The sequence below is a fragment of the Elephas maximus genome, chromosome 9 (assembly GCF_024166365.1).
Source record: "Elephas maximus indicus isolate mEleMax1 chromosome 9, mEleMax1 primary haplotype, whole genome shotgun sequence".
Taxonomy (NCBI): domain Eukaryota; kingdom Metazoa; phylum Chordata; class Mammalia; order Proboscidea; family Elephantidae; genus Elephas; species Elephas maximus.
Window position 1 is genome coordinate 16,906,138 of NC_064827.1, and position 20,672 is coordinate 16,926,809.

The following is a 20,672-nucleotide window of genomic DNA, read 5'->3' on the forward strand; positions in this document are numbered from 1 at the left end:
CGTGCTTCCTGCCCTTTGTGGGGCCCAGTGAGCTAGCCCAGGTATGTTCTTCTCATGTCAATGGCAGAGGCCAAAGAGCAAGCAAGCCCAGCCTCACATGCACATTTCTGTCCTCAGGGTCATGTTGGTTGGCATCTCGTGGGCCACATCAAGTGCTGTGGCAAAACCCCGGGCCAGGGTCAAGCATGTGGGGAGGAAGTGAAAGACTGAAATAGTTAAACTCCGTTCTCTAGATGGCTGGTGGAGGGCTCATTTCCCAGCGTGCCTCATGGCTAAACTGTGAGCTGGTTAAGAGCCCACCGGCCTTATTTATACACAGAATGAGCATTCCACGTTCTCCACCGCATAGTCATCTATTTTAGCAAGGGATCAAGCTCGAATTTTCTATCTCCAGGTTTTGAACGGAATGGACGTACTCTCTCAACAAGTTGCCAGGAAAGTAGGCCTGCGTAAGGCATCAAGAGGAATTCATCTAAATAGGATCATTCGTTCTGTGCAAGTTTACTTGTCAGCAAGATTTCTGATTGGCTGCCACAGGGAGAAAATGTGCAGCCTCTTATGTGATCTCAAATACAGCTGTTTTTTATGGTCTCACTTAACTAATGCGCCCTAACCAAGTACAGCTGTCAGTGGCCTGAGCAAAACAGAGCCGGCCACAACCACACTCTGGCTCTTGAGAACGGCACCTTTGTTTCACCGTATTATGCAGAAGGGGGTTATTAGCTCTGTGACCAGACATACTGTGAAAACTTTTTCACTTATCGTATGACACCTTACTTGTAATTTTAATTTCTTTACATCACACTAACTGCGTTTTTAGTGTGTACGTGTACCATGAAATCAGTTGAAGTCCCTCTAGTATTTAAAAAAAAAAAAAAAATGCTTAGCTGTGACAATTCGGATGTAATTCTAATCGCAGACCCTTTCTCTGGAGGTTAGAGGATTAGTAAAAACTGCTTGGCCCATTTCACAACATTTGAGTTCTTTTATACGTGCTTGAAATGAGGACAGTGTGATCCTTGTCAGTCTGCTTGTAGTAAGGGACCTTTTTTTTTTTTTTAGTTTAACTAGAGAGAAATTGAAAAGCAGCACCCACTAAAATATCACATGACCTCTCAAAACATTATAAATTGCTACTGGGTTATGGTGTATACAAATGGGAAGGCACAGAGTACAAAAATGTGTAAGAGTGAATGGCATCCCTGAGTGGTGCAAATGGTTAACACACTCAAGCTGCTAACTCAAAAGCTGGAGGTTCGAGTCCACCCAGAGTTGCCTCGGAACAAAAGACTGGTGATCTGCTTCCCAAAACCGAAAACTGTATGGGTCAGAGTTCTACTCTGACACAGCCGGAGTTACCATGAGTTGGAATCGACTCAACGGCAACTGGCTTTTTTATAGAAATGCATGGGTCTGCTGTTTGTCCCTGTGCCTGTCAGATGTGGGACAAGCCAGTGGTGTGTATGCTACTGCAAATGTCCTGGAGGTCTTATGAATAATCATTGGAGTAGTATTTGCTGCAAGATAACATTGTGCTTTATTTTTGCCTTTTAAGTAAAAGGGATCTGAAATGGAGTAATCTCCATTTCAGATATAAATCAGGCCCATAAACATGAAGCTAACCAGAGATCCTGCGGCATTTTCATTACATGAAGTAATTGGTTAGATGCAAGACTCAGTTGCGCCATGAACCCTTCTGAGAATTCCTATGCGCCGTCATCGAGAGTGTTAGCATTCTGTCACCCAGCGTGCTGAGGAGACACACAGCACTGACCCATGATAGGAACCATTTCTGACCTCAGGAAGCTGGAACTCTCCAGCAAATGGGAGGCAACACAGAAACCCAAAGCTCTATCCTCAGAAGGTGCTGCTACCTTGAGGAAAAGGGCCCTCCTCCAGAGCAGCTAGTATTAATGACAGTAATCATGGATTGAGCAACTATTGTGCACACCCAGCCTTGTAGGCTCCTTAGTGGCGTTTTCTTTTATTAACCTCCCTGAAGAAGTTGGTAAAGTAAGCGTTATTTCCCTCTTTTATGGAGGGAAAGTGTTATGGATTGAATTGTGTGCCCCCAAAAGTTATGTCGAAGCCCTAACCCCTGCACCCAGAAATATGACCCTGTCTGGAAATAGGGATTTTCTTTTGTTGTGTTATTGGGTCATCCTGGAGTAGGGTGGGTCCAAACCTAATCCCATCTCAGTGGTGTCTTATAAAAGAGCAGAATAGACAGGTGAAAGACAAATGCCATCTGAGGAGCCATCTGCAAGCCAAGGAATGCCCAGGGCTACCAACAAGGAGGAAACCCGCTAGAGCCAATGCCCTGAATTGGATGTCTAGTCTCCAATACTGAGATAATACATTTCTGTTCTTTAAAGGCACCCACTTGGTGGTGTTTTTGTTACAGCATCTCTAATGGTTGCCCTGAGTCAGAATTAACTTGATGGCAATGGCTTTGGATTTTTTTTTTCGTTTGTTTCAGTAACTAAGAGACACTAAGGCTCAGAGAGGTTAAGAGCTTGCCTAGGATTACACAACTTTTCTCAACACATGAAGAAGAGGAAGATCTTAAATCTGACCACAGACACTGGATAGATGAGTCATGAAGCTCAAAAGAAAGGTTAGTGTTAGAGATATAAATTTGGAAGGCATCACCTTTATCGGCAGACGTTAGAAAAAGACATGAGAATTACATTCAAGAAAAGGTAAAACTATAGGGACAGAAAACAGAGTGGTGGTTGCCAGAGGCTGGAGGTGGGGGAGGGGATTGGCAACAAACAGCTATGATGGAGCTTTTTATTCCTGATTTTGGTCAAAATGTGTGAAGATTTATAGAGCTGTGTACTAAAATGGATGGATTTTATTATATATTAATTATGCCTCAACTAACCTGACTTTAAAAAAAAAGCAAACCAGAGGAATGGAGGGGAGGTCACTGAGAGAGAGAGCAGGACCCAGGAGAAGAAAAGCAAGCAGAGGTGAGAACCCTAGGGAACAGCTAAGTTGTTAAACAGCCCAGGTTTGAGTTGGGTAGAAAAAGAGGAGCCTATGAGTGAGTGAGAGAGATAAGAAGGGCAGAGGGGTGAAAAAACATGATGCTGTGATGTCACAGATGTCAAGGGAGAAGTATTTCAAAAAGGAGTGGTCAACAGACAAAATACTGCGGGGTCCAAGGAAGATCATGTGACTGGCAGGTGGCCAGTAGTGACTGTGGTGAGTGCATTTCAAGTGGTTTCAGGTGAGAAACCTGGTATCATTCAAGCTTGTGCTCCCTTGTGGGTAATGTTTCTCTCTACCTGCTTTCAAGGTTTGTCCTTCGACTTTAATTTTTGGAAATTTGATTATGATGTGTCTTGATTTTGATTTATTTGGGCTTGTCCTGATTGGGGTTTGCTCAATTTCACAAATGTGGGTTTATACCTTTCACCAAACTTGGAAATTTTCCGTCATTATCTCTTTGAATCTATTTTTTTTAACCCCACACTCTTCTCTCCTCCTGGGACTTCAATAATATGAATATTAGATCTTTTGTTGTTGTACCACAGGTCCCTGAGAATTCATTTTTTTTTTAAGTTGATTTTTTTTCTCTTCAGGGGGAAATTCTGTTGATTTATCTTTAAACTCACTGATTCTTTCCTGTGTCATCTCCAATCTACTAGTGAGCCCACTGAGTTTTTTTTATTTTGGTTATTATATTTTTCAGTTCCATAATTGCCATTAGTTTCTTTTTTATGTCTTCTGTTTCTTTGCTGAGATTTCGTGTTTTGCTTTGTTTCCATTTGTTTCAACAGTGTTCATAATGGCTCAATGAAACTTTTTTTTTTAATTGTGGTAAAAATATGTATAAAAAAACGTTTGCCAATTCAACCATTTTTACATATTCAATTCAGTGACATTGATTATGTCCATCATGTTGTGCAATCATTACCATTATCTTTTTGCCAATTCTTCCACTGCCATTAACAGAAACTCAGTACCCCCCAAGCAATGGCTTCCCCTTTCCCCCCACCATCCCTGGTAACTACTAATAAGCTTTGATCTGTATACATTTCCCTATTTCATATAAAGAGGATCATAATACTTTGTACTTTTGTGACAGACTTACTTTCAGTGGAACTTTTTTTTGCTGAAATTGGCCAATTTTATTCCTTTTTTTTTTGTGTGTGTGCTTTAGGTGAAATTTTACAGAGCAAATGAGTTTCTCATTCAACAATTTATACACAGATTGTCTTGTGACATTGGTTGCAATCTCCATGGTGTGTCAACACTCTCCCCTTCTCTACCCCAGGTTCCCTGTTTCCATTCTTCCCATTTTCCTGTCCCTTCCTGCCTTTGCCTTGGCTTGTGGGCAGATGTTGCCCATTTAGTTCTTTTACGTGATTGAGCTAAGGAGCACGTTTATCATATGTGTTAATTGTTTTGTAGACCTATGTAATCTTTGGATGGTGAACTTTGGGAATGGTTTCAGTTCTAAGTATAAAGGGTATCTGGGGGCCATAGTCTCAGGGTTCCTCTAGTCTCTGTCAGACCAGCAAGACTGGTCTGTTTTTGTGAATTTGAATTTTGTTCTACATTTTTCTCCTACCCTCTTCCAGACCCTCTATTGGGATCCCTGTCAGACCAGTTGGTGATGGTAGCCAGGCACAATCTAGTTGTTCCGGGCTCAGGCTGATGGGGGCTGTGGTACTTGTGGTCCATTACTCCTTTGGACTAACATTTCCCATGTCTTTGGTTTTCTTCATTCTCCTTTGCTCTGGATGGGATGGAACTAGTAGATGTATTTTAGATGGCTGCTCACAAGCTTTTAAGACCCTAGATGCCACTCACTGCAGTCAGATGTAGAACATTTTCTTTATGAACTACGTTATGCCGGTTGACCTAGAAATCCCCCAAGACCACGGTCCCCAAACCTACCAGGGAGGAGCCTGAGGAGCTCCAATAGAGTCAGATTTTTCAGGTCACTGCCACCCAGGCCCCTTCAAGGATGTAAAGTGACCCCAGACTGTGGAGTCAGACTGTTTTAGGCATCCATCACATTCCAGATCAGGCCCTGGCCTGTTTTCTCCTGGAGCCCTCTCTTCACCTGGGAGGAGCCTTCCTTTGCTTCTAGAAGAATTTTCATAACTTGTTTAGAAGCAAAACTTGACATGACCTGATCTGATGTGAGGTTATTTATATTATTTACTGACCTCATTTAGTATGAATATTTAAATGTAACACTACATAATATTTATGTGGGGTGTTGGGTACTATAAAATATTGTGCATTAAATTTGTTGTTGTTGTTAATCACCATTGAGTCTGCTCAGACTCATGATGATCTTATGTATAACAGAATGAAATTTTGCTCTATCCTGTGTCATCTTCTTGTTTGTTGTTGTGTTTGAGCCCATTGTTACAGCCACTGTGTCAATCTATCTCATTGAGGGTTTGGTTTTCATTGACCCTCTACAAAACATGATGTCCTTTTCTAGTGACTGGTCTTTGCTGATGGTGTGTCCAAAGTAAGAAAAAGTCTTGCCATCCTCACTTCTAAGGAACATTTTGGTTGTATTTCTTCAAAGACTGATTTGTTCATCATTTTGGCAGTATTTATGAAATTACTTTTATAAAATTCTAAAAACTGTGAATTCACATAAAACACATCTAGCCTCAAAGGTTTCAGATAAGGCATGAGGACCGATATTCTTTGTTGTTGTTGTTGAGAATATGCACAGGAAAATATATACCAATTCCACCGTTTCTACATGTACAATTCAGTGACATTGATTACATTCTTTAAGCTGTGCAGCCATTCTTACCCTCCTTTTCTAAGTTGTTCCTTCTCCATTAGCATAAACTCAGGAATATGTATTCTTATTTTATACCCAACTACTCACCCCATGGTGGTGCAGTTGTTAAAGGATCCACTGTTAACCGAAAGGTCGGTAGTTTGAGACCACGAGCAGTTCACCAGAGAAAGATGTGGCAGTCTGCTTCTACAGAGATTTACAACCTTAGAAAACCCTATGGGGTTGCTATGAGTCAGAATCAACTTGATGGCAGTGGGTTTGGTTTTGGTTTTTACTCCTTAAGGTCTCTGGGTGGTGCGAACGGCTTGCGCTCAACTACTAACCTAAAGGTTGGTAGTTCGAACCCACACAGCAGTGCCACAGAAGAAAGACCTAGTGATCTGCTTCTGTAAAGATTGCAGCCAAGAAAACCCTATGGAGCAGTTCTCTTCTGTAGCATATGGAAACACCATGAATCAGAATCTACTTGGTAGCAGTGGGTTTGATTTTTTGGGTTACCTACTCCCTAATACACAGGGCCTTATCTATCTACAGAAACCCTGCACATAAGAGACCCTCCACAAGCTGGTTGAATGCCAGCGTTCACTTGGTTGAATGCTACTTAGTCAGACTTATGTTCTCCCTGGGCTAGGGAGTGATGACATTTGTCTTAGCTTCAGGCACTAGATGAGCATCACCAAGCTTGAGAGCATTGTACAACTGAACAGGGGCGGAGACTCTACCAACTGCAGTTGATTGTGTACACAGGCAGGACTCCGAGGAGAGAGAAGGTGTCATCATGTCATTGCAATGCCTACCCATGGGAAGAGCCAGGTGTCACCAGAGGGTAGGAAGGCTCTTCTGTCCTCCAAGGCTGCTCCTGGCTTCCCTGACCTTCTAAAGAGCAAACAATTTCTTCCCCTAGGCTACAAAAAGGCACAGGTATGGGCCACCTGGGTGGGAGAAGTGTTTCTTGTTTGACCTGCAACAGAGACATTTGGACTCCTGGGGAGGGGCCGTCTATAAGCCTGGAAACAGAAATGTCTGCTTAGACTATCGATGCCTGGCATGGAGCCTGTAAGGCCACCCAATGTGTGACTGACTTGTGATATGATTATGAGGCTACTTATTTCACATTCCCCTCCCCCCACCCCCACCCCCACACCCCCCCCCCCCAATCAAAGGCCATAATGAGAAAAAGGGCCCCGTAATCATTTCTGTGTATTTGGGCAACAAAGGAAATGGCTGTTGATGATGATAATAAAAAGATGGCTGTTTGTAAATTTGAGCCTTTGTTGCCATTTATAAAAGAAGGCTTGTGAACTCATTGGTAGCTGAACTTTATTTTGTCAAAGGAAATGGAGTCAAGAGAGATTATGTTTCATCTTTAATATGGTTGTTCAACACAATGCCATTATCCTGAGTTTCAGATGAATTTAATTGAACCCTAATGAACAAAATTAGTTGTTTTATGCAATTAGAATCCCATTTAAGTGGGTTAGAAAATGAATAGGATGGTAAATGTGGTTGACTTGATTTTCCTCAAGACTGACTCTCTATACGTCTCTGCCCCTAGATTTTCTCTCCCCACTGAGTAAGAGATTAGTACTTTTAGAATTTAAGAAGATATTTTACTTGTTAGACCCCTCTTCCCCACCCCCACCCCCAGTCTATAGAAAATGTCTGGGACCTCCAAGCTGGTGAGGAGCAAAGGGAACTAACCAATGGGAACCAGTCTCAGAGAACTAAGGTAGAAACGCTCTTCATTCCAGTGGGCCAAGGCTCCTGCACGTCTGACCTCCTTGGCCCTCCTAAGAGGAGAATGGTGGGTAATAAGCAGCACCTAAGGAAAGGAAAGGAGGGATGAGTTTTGCAGTCGTGCAGATCTGGGTTCAGACCTTTCCTCTACCACTTAATAATTTTGTGAGTTGGGATCTTCTATTGACATTTGAACCTCGGTTTCTTCATTGGTTTGGTGGGAAAAATAATGTCTACTTCTTAAGAGTAGTGCCAAACACTCAATGAGAAAATGTATATAAAGTATGTGGCATATTTCCCAGCTCAAAAACTGGGAACTGCTACTGTTCATATTATCGTTATTAGTGTTCACCTTAGTTCTTTTGTGCTGCTGTAACAGAAATACCACAAGTGGGTGGCTTTAACAAACAGAAATTTATTTTGTCACAATTTAGGAGTCTAAAAGTCCAAATTCAGGGCACTGGCTCTAGGGGAAGTCTCTCTCTGTCTTCTCTGGGAGGAAAATCCTTGTCTTATCTTCTCTAGTGCCAGAATTCTTCGATTCCTTGGAGATCTCCATGTGGCATCTATCTTTCTCCCACTGATGCTTGCTGGCCTCTCTGCCCAATCTGCTCGTTTTATATCCCAAAAGTGATTAGGTTTAAGATACGCCCTACACTGATATGGCCTCATTAACATAACAAAGAGAACCCTTTCCCCAAATGGGATTACATCCACAGATACAGAAGTTAGGATTCCAACACATATTTTGGGGGACACAATTCAATCCATAACACCAAGCATCATCATCATTCTTGCAACGTCTTAGGCTCTTGACAAGTGGCTCAGGTAACATAAGCTGCTGTTTCTGGTCAAGAATAAGCCTTCCCAAGTATTGCCCTAACCACTCACCTGGAGGAAAGGAATGAGGTGAGAAGGTCAATTGGGTTAGGAGGCTGTGGGGTGGGGATGCTCTTCCAGGGGAGAGGTGCAGGAACTGGCAAGGCTTGATATGGTGGAAGGGCATGGTCACGAGAAGCTCCTGCAGAGGGCTACATAGAATCCTCATCAACTCCCTCAGCTATGACGTGAGGCAATTAAAGAGGCCGTCCCTCTGGACTTTCCAGCCCTGAAGCAATTATGATGCTATGACTACTGCCGAGTCCCCTGCCTAATGGACCACATTCCAATGAGCCAGCCCTTGCCAAGAAAGCCATCTGACTTACATCAGAATTGCTGAAGCTTCCTGCCGTGTGTTCCCTATCATCCTGTTGACTCAGTCCTCTGGAATGTGGCTTCCTGAGCCACAGCAGAGGTGAGAATGAGGACCAATGTGACTTGGAACAGCCTTAATCAACATAGCCTCCCATGTCCCATGTGCAGCACAGCAGATTGAGGTGGGACAAAGGAAAATCTAAGGAAAGAATTATTCATGTTTCCCCAGGTCACATCGGCCTGAAGATTCAAATGGATTCTCAGTGAAAATAAAAAAGCAGTATTATTTTCATTTTAACTACAAGGTGCTATTGTAATATGTCCAGTCTGCAGTCAAATGCTCCCCAGTTATTTCTGAGAGTTCTCGAGGGGCATCTCAGATGTGCTTGTAAATAAGTCCTCTTGGCTTCCACATGGGGACCACCATTCTTCTGTTTCTTCTCCAATACATCTTCTGGAATGTCAGCTTCCTTGGCTGTCCCTGCCCTGCAGCTGAGGGACAAGACTGGTCTTCTGTGCCCTGTTGGTAATGCTGAAGCTACCCACATCATGCCCAGAAACCACTGTGAACAGTGCCACTATTGTAATGCCTACGAGGCAGTGATGTGCTGCCACCACTATTATAACCAGAACTAGGGTTAGCGGAGATTGATGACCCCTGGAGTTACCTTGTGCCAGCCCTACCCTTCTCATCCCACCCTTGTGTCTCTCTGCAGCTGTGCTTATTCCAAAGTAATGCAACTTCAGGCTTTTAACCTCCAAGGAGACTCTTCTTTGTGCACGCTGCCTTTTTGGGTTTTGTTTCTTGCTTTTATTAGGAATTGGGTCACTATAGGGCCAAATGCTGGAAGCCCTTTAGCCTTTAATGACTACCTTTGAGTCTGACTTCCACTCTAGGCCATTGCTGGGCTAGGGAGTTGGAGTCTTGTGTTACAAGCAAGATGACTTTTGTAGAAGGAACTCCTTAGAAGAGGGCTCTGGGAGTGGTAGGCACCCTGGAGTATGTCTGTATGGTCCACTAGGTGAGGACATCACACCATACTCAGTCATGTCTCCCCCCAGTGGCTGTTTACAAATTTATGCACCTGACTCCTTTTTGTTGTGGTTGTTGTTACTTGAGTTGACTCCGACTCATGGCGACCTTATGTATAGCAGAAGAAGATGTTGCCTGATCCTTTGCCATCTTTATGGTTGTTGGTATATTTGAGCTCATTGTTGCGTCTATTGTGTCAATCCATGTCACTGAGCATTTCCCTCATTTTTGCTGACTTTCTGCTTTATCAACCATGATATTCTTTTCTAGCGATTGGTCTTTCCTGATGACATGTCCAAAGAAAGCAAGCCAAAGTCTCACCACCCTCACTTCTAAGGGGCATCATGGTTGTATTTCTTCCAAGGCTGAATTGTTTCATGTGTGGGTTCTCCATCTCCCTTGCTAAGAGATTCATGAAGTTCTTTCCTATTGATCTTCCAAATTAGGCTCAGTCTTCTCATACTCTCAGTGGTCAATAAAAAGCTCAGACTCTTGTTAATACAGCTCTCTCTTTCTCCCTGTCACTATCTGAACTTCTTTGGCTTAGGGATCTTCAGGTTCTAGAAACAGACTTCTTCCACTCTGTACGACAGGACATTCATACCTGCATTTAGATGCCAAGATGCTCCCTCTCTGACCTAAAGGTATTTGTATTTTATATTTGCCACCTAGGAGGCCACCTGAGAGCTTGTATAAAATTTCTGGGGCTGCCAGTTGGTGACAGAGCTCTTTAGTATTCTTTGCCTCTGGCTCCTCAGAGAGCTAAGTTCTACAAGAGGTCCTAAGTTATCAGGGAGGAAGTTTTTCAATTTATTTTCTTCAGGAAGTTGAATCTCTGAAGTCCCAGAAACTGAAAATGGAGCAGTGGAGGTAGCTGGCAAGGGAGTTTCCATCATGTGAGTGGGCAGAGCCAGGTAATGAGGGCAGAAGGTAGGTCCACAGAGGAGCACGGAATGGATGAAGGAGCAGAAGGAATGAAACTATCAGCTTGCTGTGATGGGCTGAGATGGCTACTATCTAGATGGCAAAATTGTTATATTCTGGGAATTTCCACTTGATTATCCATGCCACAAAGCCTGGGGGACTCCTCCAGACCATTTCCAGGCCCTTTATACAGTGGTTCTTAATCACGCTACATGCCAATATCAGCCAGGGAGCTATTTAAAAATAACAGATTTCTGGCCCACACGCCAGAACTTAAAATCAGAATCTCTTGGAACTGGGGTTCAGGAATCTTATAGTTGTTTAAACCACCCCAGATGGTCCTGATGCAGTCATGGGCCAGTCTGGGCACTGTGTAAAAAGTGTTTCCAATTGCATTGGGTTGAAGGCCATTCTCTGTGAATTGTAAAAACAGAAATATTGCCTCTTGGAAAAAGCTTGGAGCAAAGAAAAACACTAGCTTTGATATTCCAAGACCTGGGCTTGAGTCTTGTCTCTACCACTAAGATGGACTACTCTGGATGAGTCATTCAACTGCTTTGAGCTGCACTTTCCTCATTTGTAACATGGGGATAGTAACACCCCTGTCTACTTCACAGAGTTGTGCCAAGGACCAAAGAGGATAGCTATGTGGCAATGATTTGAGAACTGAGAAACAGTATTAAAATATATGATATATAGTTCTGTGGAGAATAATGATATTTGTACTCTGTTAATTAATTGGCAATGAATTCTACGAATCAGATAACCCCATGTGAATGCCTCCTGCAATTCTGGCCCATGTAGAAAAACTACACAAGCAAGACAAGTTCATTTACACTCTTTACACTTCTTTGATTTCACCACCAAGAAGGACTGGACCCCCAGGCAAAGACGGAAGATTGAATACATCTGCCTCCACCCTAAAGCTTAGAAAATTTACAGTAAAATATTTTTTTAATGGTATAAAAACATAAAGAGAATGGGAAAGAAGACAACATTTTGAAAATGGAAGGTAGAAAGCCTAGGGATAGCAAAAGATTTGGTAGACTTGAGGATGTTGAGTGCTAAGCTAGCAGTGGGGGGAAAGCCAAGAAGTAATGCAACTAAGTACACAGACTCTTTTTACCCCAAGGCTCAGTAATTAGTGATTTCATGTACATCTTGAAGTGGAGGTGAAGGTAGGGTTGGAAAATAGAAAAATTGTTGAAGGATTATTCAAGGAAAAATTAAAGAACAATGTAACTGACACCCCAAAATTCCCTCAAAGTTTCAGGAATTGCTAAATCCATGTACTACTTGAAGCGATGGTGAAGAGAGAACTGAAAATAGGATAATTGTTGGAAAAGTATTTAAGGAGACCTTTGTCCAGTTCCTTGAATCAGGAAGACTGACGCTCTTCCACCCCAGAGATGACTGGAAGTTTAGTTTCTGGAAAGTGTAAGACAGAGAACTTTGGGCTAGGAGACAATAAGCACAACTGAGATCAGGAACCACTTTAGAAAACAAGGATATTAAATGAAAATTCACAAAGTAACTGAGACTCTGTCTTCTTCTCTCACTTAATTCCCAGAATTCTGGCAACCAGTTTTATATTCTATAGGTAGGAGAGTGAACTCTAACCAGCCCAAGAGAAAATACCTTAAGATTCTCAAATTGGAGATTTCCTCACAAAATGTCCCAGCAGTTTACCCAACAGGAAAGCCCAGAGTTGCCAATACCTTCCCTTGTGCTCGGAGCTTCCTAATTAGTTTTTAGTGACCATCACCAGATATTTAAAGAGAGCATCTAATATGAAAGGCCGAGTGTCTTAGTCATCTAGTGCTGCTATAACAGAAATACCACAAGTGGATGGCTTTAACAAAGAGAAATTTATTTCCTCAGAGTAAAGTAGGCTAAAAGTCCAAATTTCGGGTGTCAGTTTCAGGGGAAGGCTTTCTCTCTCTGTCAGCCTTCTCATCAATCTTTCCCTGGACTAGGAACTTCTCCATGCAGGGACCCTGGGTCCAAAGGATTCTCTCTGCTCCTGGCACTACTTTCTTAGGGTATGAGATCCTCCCTCTCTGCTCACTTCCCTGTCTTTTTTATCTCTTGAGAGATAAAAGGTGGTACAGGCCACACCCCAGGGAAACTTCCTTTACATTGGTACAGGGAGGTGACCTGGGTAAGGGTGTTACAATCCCACCCTAATCCTCTTTAACATAAAATTACAATCACAAAATTTAGGACAACCACACAATACTGGGGATCATGGCCTAACCAAATTGACACATATTTTTGGGGGGCACAATTGAATCCATGACACATAGACAAAACCCAAACAAACAAAACAAGGAAACTCAACTTGAGGAAAATTGAACCAACATAGGAGAGGGAAACTTCTACGAAAATAAGAGAAGATATTGCATTTATGAAATGGGAACAGGGTGCTACAAAAAAGGAATACTGATTGCACCAAAAAGGTCCTAGAAAATTGGTAAAAGATTAAGTAAATCTCTAAGAAATAGAACAAAACAAAAGATTAAAGGAATGAGTAACAAAAAGAGAACCAGTCTAGAAGATTAAACATCTAAGTAATAGGAGTTCCAGAAAGAGAAAACAGAGGGGAAGAAATTACTAGTGAAACAATTCAAAAACATTTCCAGTAATTTATGGATAGGAATGTTAAATCATAAAGATCCGGTAAATAAAAGAGAACTATCAAACGTCATTTTGAAAGTTCAGAGTTGTAGGTATAAAAACCAAAAAGCTCCTACAAGCTTCCAGGTTTTTTTCCTCATTGTTGTAAAAATACATATAACGCAACATTTGCCAATTCAACGTTTTTCAGCTGTACAATTTGGTGATCTTAATTGTATTAATTATGTTGTACAACAACTACCTATAAGCTTCCAGGTTTTATAAAAAGAATCAAGTATTAGAATGACATAGAAGTTCTCAACAGCAGTAATGGAACCTAGAAGACAAAGGAGTAGACAAGAAATGTATTTTAAACATTGAAATCTATATCCAGCTGTCTTAGGCTAGATTCTCTAGAGAAGAAAAACCAGTGAAACATATATACATATAAGCATGTGTATGTATGTATATATATATATATAAATAAAAAGAGATTTATCTCAAGGAAATGGCTCACATGGTTGTAGAGGCTGGCAAGTCCCAAATCCATGGGTCAGGTGTCAGGCTGGAGGCTTCTCCTGACTCATGTGGTTGCAGTGGCTGACAAACACAAATCAGCAGGTCAGATGACAGGTTGCTGGCCCACAGGGCTGCAGAAGCTGGCACATCAGGTCAGATGGCAAGCTGCTGGCTGAAAGGGCTATGGAAGCTGGTGAATCCAAAAATCAGTAGGTCAGACGGCAGGTGCTGGTTCAAGTCCCAAGAACTGGAGGTCAGATGATGACAAACTGGATGCAGAATCCAGAGCAGTGAGCTTTGCCAGAACATCTATATATATTGGGTGCAGGCCACAGCCCCGAGTTAACTCCCTTTTCAACTGATTGCTCACATCAGGTCACAAAACAGAGGATGACTACATTATTACATAACTGCCAAATGACATTACATAACTGCCAAACCACCGAGAATCATGGCCCAGCCAAGCTGACACATAACATTAACCATAACACCAGCCAAACTATAATTTAGCATGAGTGATGAAGATATTTTTCAGACTTGTTAAGATTTTACCTCTTGTGTGCCATTTCTCAGGAAGTTATGGAGAATACGCTCTACCAAAACAACAGAGTAAACCAAAAAAGAGAAAGCCATGGTTTGCTAGCTATTTTCAGTTTGCCCCTTGAGATCCATCTCACATTCTTTGTGCCCCAGGAGACTGACATCTGTAGGCTACATCACCTGGGCTTCCTTGCTGACTGATTTACACCTGGGTTTGACCAATGGAGATGCTGGCAGAGGATCAGCAGGAAGAAACTGAGATTGTGATGTATGTTCCCCATGCTACCTCCCTACTGGACCTCAGTTTGGCAGAAGCTCAAGACCACGACTCCCGTTGCGTGACCCCCCTTCCATGGCTACAGCTATTACCAGGTTCAGATGACTGCTCCATCCCTTTGCAGTTATGGCTTTCTACTGCAGCTGTGTGCAGACCTAGAGATTAATCAGTCTACACTTCAATAAGTCAAAAGGCTCTGTGAGAGATTTCATCAGGAAGGTGAGAACTATAGAACACTTACTGTGCTTGAAGGTGTTCAGCGGAGAGAAACACAACTGGAGGGAAGTCTTAGAGTTGAATTTAGTGATAACATAAAAAGCAAGCAAATGGAAAAACAAATAACACAAATATTAGATTCGGGAAAAACAAAAAGTCTTATTGGAAAGGGAAAGAAACCAGAGGATACTACATGGTTCAGCTATAGTGCTTATATAGTCATAATAATATAACTGAATACTGTGTTGGTCTATCCAAAATTACCAAATGACTTACTGAGAACAGAGGGAGACTGAAAGTTTGTTGCTGAGAGCTGGTGATTTTGGTGGTGGTAAATGAGAATTGTATCCTCATCTTTCACAGGGCAAAGTCAGTAGGTAATTCCTACATTGCAAAACCAAAGAAATAGCACTATCAGCAAGTTATTTAAAGTAATACCAAAAGAATCAACTAAAAGATGTGATAATGATTGCCTTTGGAGAAAGGGAAATAGTGAGGTGAAACATTGCTGGTTTTTTCATTTTTTTTTAAAAAAGACATGGAGAACTATTATTTCCTTAGACTACTATCAGGTGTACATTTGATAAAAATAAAACCTATTTTTCTTTAAAAAGGGGGAAAGCAATTTTCTTTTCCAATTCTTCCTTATTCTTACCTCAAATACTAAAACTCTATAACCCACCAACGTGCCTCCTAGAACCCAAGACAAAAAGGTTCAGGAGCAAGGAGGTATAGAGGGTGGGATTGATTTTCACATGGTACATCCTATTGGATGGCTACATTTTGTTCCATTGTGTATGGGGTCATCATGAGTTAACGGCTGACTTGATGGCAGCTAACAACAACAACAAAAGACCCAGCAGTGACAGAGAAGAGCAGCAGATAGAACTTGCACCCAAGAAAGTACAAAAACAAATAATCAAAGGACCTAGCAGAACAATTTGAACCATCCTAAATGTCAAGAGGTAGCCTTAGAGGAAGTAATCCTGGAATTGAACAGAAAGCCAAGTTCCTTTGGCTGGACCTCAAATCTGCTGCCAAGCTCTTGGCAGCTCAAAACCAGAACTAGAGCATGGACTGTTATATAATTCTCATGATCAGAGAGAATTATAGAAAGTTCCTTGGGGGAAAAAACAAGAGCTTTTCTTAGCAGCAAATTCTCAAAGAAATATCTCATGTGGAGTTTTTTATAGGAGACCTTTAGGGATATAGGTGCCAATGCCCTCAATAATGTTTCTACAGGAAGTATAGGCCCAAGTTTCCTGCGGCTTCCTTTGATTAAAGCCCAAGGCAGAAGGCTTTGCAGGGTTAAGAGTTAGAGGCCTGTATGTATGGCGTGATCCAAGAAGTGTCCAAAGATGTCTGGGATGCGGTTGACTGAGTATCAAAGACAGAAGAATATGTTCAAAAAACCTGAGAGGCATGGAAACTGGTGTGAACGGCAAAAAATGAAACAGATATTGGAAGCAGTTTTAAAGTCAGAAAAGTAAAACAGGAAAGTGAGAGAGGTGTTCTGTGAGTGTGAGAATCACCAAATTGTCTCACAGCTGCCAGGAGAGGAACTGATCTGAAGTTCACACAGAAAAAGCGCTGCTTCCCCAGGAACTGAGAAGGGATGAGGAAATCCACAGTTAACTTGGAACCAGCTGCTGAAGGCTCTTGCCTGATGTCTTGGGAATGAGGCCCGAGGCATTCTGGGTCTGATGACTAAGCCTGGATGGCTTCATTGTGCCCTGTGCCCCTCTCAGTGTATTTTTATACCCAGAGCATTCTAACCTTGGCAGAAAAGCCATTATGCCTGTGATATGCTTGCATTTCAAAGGGGCATGAGAAAACAGAGAGCCACCTGAATTTATTGACCCTGAGAGTGCTGTGGAAGGTAAGAAGAGGACAAATTTTATCTCAGTTTGGAGATTGAAGAGACTGCAGGAGGTGGCTTTTGAAGTTAAGCTTTGATGATTGGAAGGGTGTTGACAGGTATGCCACTGGTGACAATGTGTCAGGCAAGGATACAGGGACAGGAATGATAACAAGATGGGAGTGGTCAGGTGTGGCCAGAGTCCAGCTGCTTAAAGGAAGTGGGGAGAGATGAAGATTGGAAGCAAGACCAGGATGTGCCCTGGAGGGTCTTAAATGACAGGCCAGCAAAGCAGCAGGGCACCCAGAGGCTGCGCCAGCTCTCGTGGGCGATGGGAGGGCTGCAGGTCCCAAGGTGGGGTGGTGGTGGTGGTATATGTGTGTTAGGGATGTTACTTCTCTCTCCTGTCCATTTCTAATGTCCAAACAAGCCAGACTGGTAATATGACTTGGGCTCATATTGTGGGCCAGTCACTGTGCTGCATGCCTTACATTTCTTATCTCCAGCCTAATGGAGTTGGTGCTATATTACAGGATTATAGCAAGTGAAGGCTGATAAAAGTTGGGCATTTTGCTTAAGGCACACAGCTGATAGTGGTGGTAGTAGGATCAGAACTCGGGTCAAAAGCCGGATGCTTTTGTCCATTAATGCAGCCCTTCTTCTATAGCTTTCTTGATTCCAGGGGTCAGTGCAGAGCAGGTGCTCAAAAGATTCCTCTTGACCCCTGACCATGCTAAGGCACTTGGAGTAGGATGCTAGGAAGACCAGATTGGCTCAGGCAAAAAGTCCACTTCCTTTGGAGACAGGCTGGGGCTCAGTTGTTGAAGGTGAAAGTTTTCCAAACTGCTTTCCCTGCCCCCTCCTGAGCTCAGGAAACTCACCCAGGGTGTTTTGAAGGTCTGCTTTTAAGGACAGAGCCCCAAAGTGCAGATGGATAGGTGCCTGCTTCCCAGTGGATCTGTGGGAAGGGCACCTAGCCTTGCTCTTGGCTTCCAGATACCCAGTTAGAGCAGGGGTAGGCCTTGCCAGTGCCCTTTAGCTCTTGAGAATGACTGCTTTTGGAGGCTGCGGCCTCTTCTGCTCTCAGTTGGTGCAGGCTGAGGTTTCTGGCACTGCCAAGAGTGTCCCTCAGCTGAGACATTAGCCATGACATCTTCTGCTCTCAGCCCTGGGTCAGAGGAGGGCGATAGGTAGTAAAGTGGAGTCCTCATGATAATTCCTGCTCACTGCAGGAACCCTGGCCACAGGGTCAGCCTTACCAGTCAGGGAGCAGGTGGTTAGGCAGGCTTTCTCCCCCTTCTATTATGGCGTCTGAGATTTCACTGCTGGAAATTACATGCTTTCTGTCCTTCAGAATGCCCTATTAGAATGCAAACACCCAGGTAAAGACTATATTTTAAGTACCTATTCCCTGACTTCTCAGCTAGGAATATTTGAGTGTGATAATTATGGGGAACCTAGAACAAGACCTTTGTGGGGCTGGGACAAAGGAGTTGGGTCACGAGCAGAAATAAAAGGGGAAGAGGGACATTGATTAGAGAATTTTGAGACAATAAGAGAAGATCTGGAAACCCTGGTGGCATAGTGGTTAAGAACTACGGCTGCTAACCAAAAGGTCAGCAGTTCGAATCCATCAGGTGCTCCCTGGTAATGTATGGGGCAGTTCTACTCTATCCTATAGGGTCACTATGAGTCTAAATCGATTCTACGGCAACAGGTTTTTTTTGTTTTTCTTTTTTTGGGGGGGTAAGAGAAGATCTAGATAACCATGTCAGTGAGGATAGGTTCTAGAGTTAAAGTAAAACAAAATAGATTCATTAAAAAACAAAAAACCAAGGGATTGGTAGAGCATTCATTCATTCGTCCATTTACCCATCCACCCCATCCCATCCATCCATCCGTCTGTCCGTCCGTCCGTCCGTCCATCCATCCTTCCATCCATCCATCCATTCTTCAAACCTATACTAAGTGCTGCTCTGTGCCAGCTATAGTTCCAGGGTGCTGGAGGAGTTACTTAGGTGATTTAGACATGACTCCTTCCCTCAAGGGGTGTCTTGTCTGGTAGGAGAGGGGAGAAGTAGAGTAGAGATAAGGTATATGTAAAAATGACTTCCAAACAAGATAATAAGTGTTAAGACCCATAAGAAAGGGAAAGATAAAGTGCTGAGAGAGTTCCTGGAGGAGGTGACATCCAAGCTCGGTCTTGAACAGGTAGGATCCTAACACATGGAACTTGAAGAGAGGCATCTGGACCTCAGAAGGATGTTAGTAAAGGAGACAGAAAATTGCAGAGTTACTTGAGGACTAGAAAGCAGCCTGTGCACTTCACAGAGCTTGTGAAGGTGAGGTTGGGAGATAAATCTGGAAGGGCCCAACCTTGACTCTAAGAAGCGTTGAGTCTTTGGCTCAGGGTGGATTCTGCTCCCAAATGGGCAGCTGCTTTGCTGTTATGCCTTGGTAAGCATAGGAGGGCTAGTGATGTGGGGCAAGGTTTTGGGAGACCTCAGAGTTCCATGGAGAGGAACAAGGAAGGATGCTTTGGAATCAGACAGACCTGGATGTGATTCCCAGCCTGTCTTGTTACTTCCTGAGAAATTAGGGCAAGCGATTTGGCTTTTCTATGCCTTCACTTTTTTCATCTCTAAAAATCTGATTGTTTCTTAAAGGAAAACATTTAACATAATTAGACCTAAAATTTTTTCACTCATGTTTGAAGGCATGGCCCTATGGTACTCTCCAAAGTTTTTTTTTTATTACTTGTAAGTTCTGGTGGGGGCAAAATAACATTTGTTTCAGTAATCCTGTCCCCTGCCTGGATAGATAGGGAATCAATCCATCCACTCACCCACCAGCTTCTGGTTGGTAGAGGCTCAGTGTGGAGGAAGTGACATGATAGTAGAGGACCAAGGGATTCTTCCCTACCGTGCTCTGAATCTTGAACACAGAGCAGAGGTCCAGTGTTAGGTGATGAAGCCTGAGTGGGGGCGGCCCCACACTGAGGACTGGCTCCAGGTGACTTGTCTATAAGAAGCAGGCGTCAGGATCCCAGGGGTTAAGAGGGGACTTTTCATTGTTTATAACAGTAAAAAATTGGAAACAACCTAAATATCCAATAAGAGCAGATTGATTGAATTATTGAAAAGGTGTGTTCTGAAATACTGAGACCCTGATTTTTTGATACATTTGAATGGGGCATCGTGGGCTCCACTGAAATGAAACCAGGAATCCAAGGCAGGAGCTCTGAGAGCAAATGGTTACAGGGCAAAATCGAAAAAGTACATCACAATATTCTGATTGGTTCTTCATGAAGTGAGAGGATGGGAGACGGGACATTCCAAAGTGGGGGCTTATATATCATTGGCTATATTAGGACAGGTGGGCTTATCAGATTGATTGCAAACTTAATTGCTAGAAGTACATGCTGGTTCAAAACATTACATACAATAGTCACCAGATGCTTAAGATACATACTTTCCAGAACAGGCTGTAAAAATAAATTCCTTAAAGCAGCTCATTTCCTAAAGACATCTTCCACAGAAGTATGCAGTGTCCCGTTACATCAAGACTCCCTCTTGGGTGCATTCTTTCCATATTTTGAATTGATCATAGAGAAAAAAAATTTCCCTGTCACCCACGGTTACAAACCAGATAAGGGCCTCAAAGGTCATGCATTGTGCTGATTCTATTTTAGCTTTGCTGAATACAGCAGAACCATGGTTTAGTTCAGCCATTTTACTTTAGTCAAAACCCCCTTGGCTGTCCTCTCCTACGTTATACTTCGAGTAGGCTAAAGCCTAGAGTCACTATGAGTTAGAATCGACTCGATGGCAATGGGTTTAAAGACTTAATGATTATTAACCCTGATTAGATTTATTATTATTATTATTAATTGTGCTTTAAGTGAAAGTTTACAAATCAAGTCAGTCTCTCATACAAAAACTTATACACACCTTGCTATGTACTCCTAGCT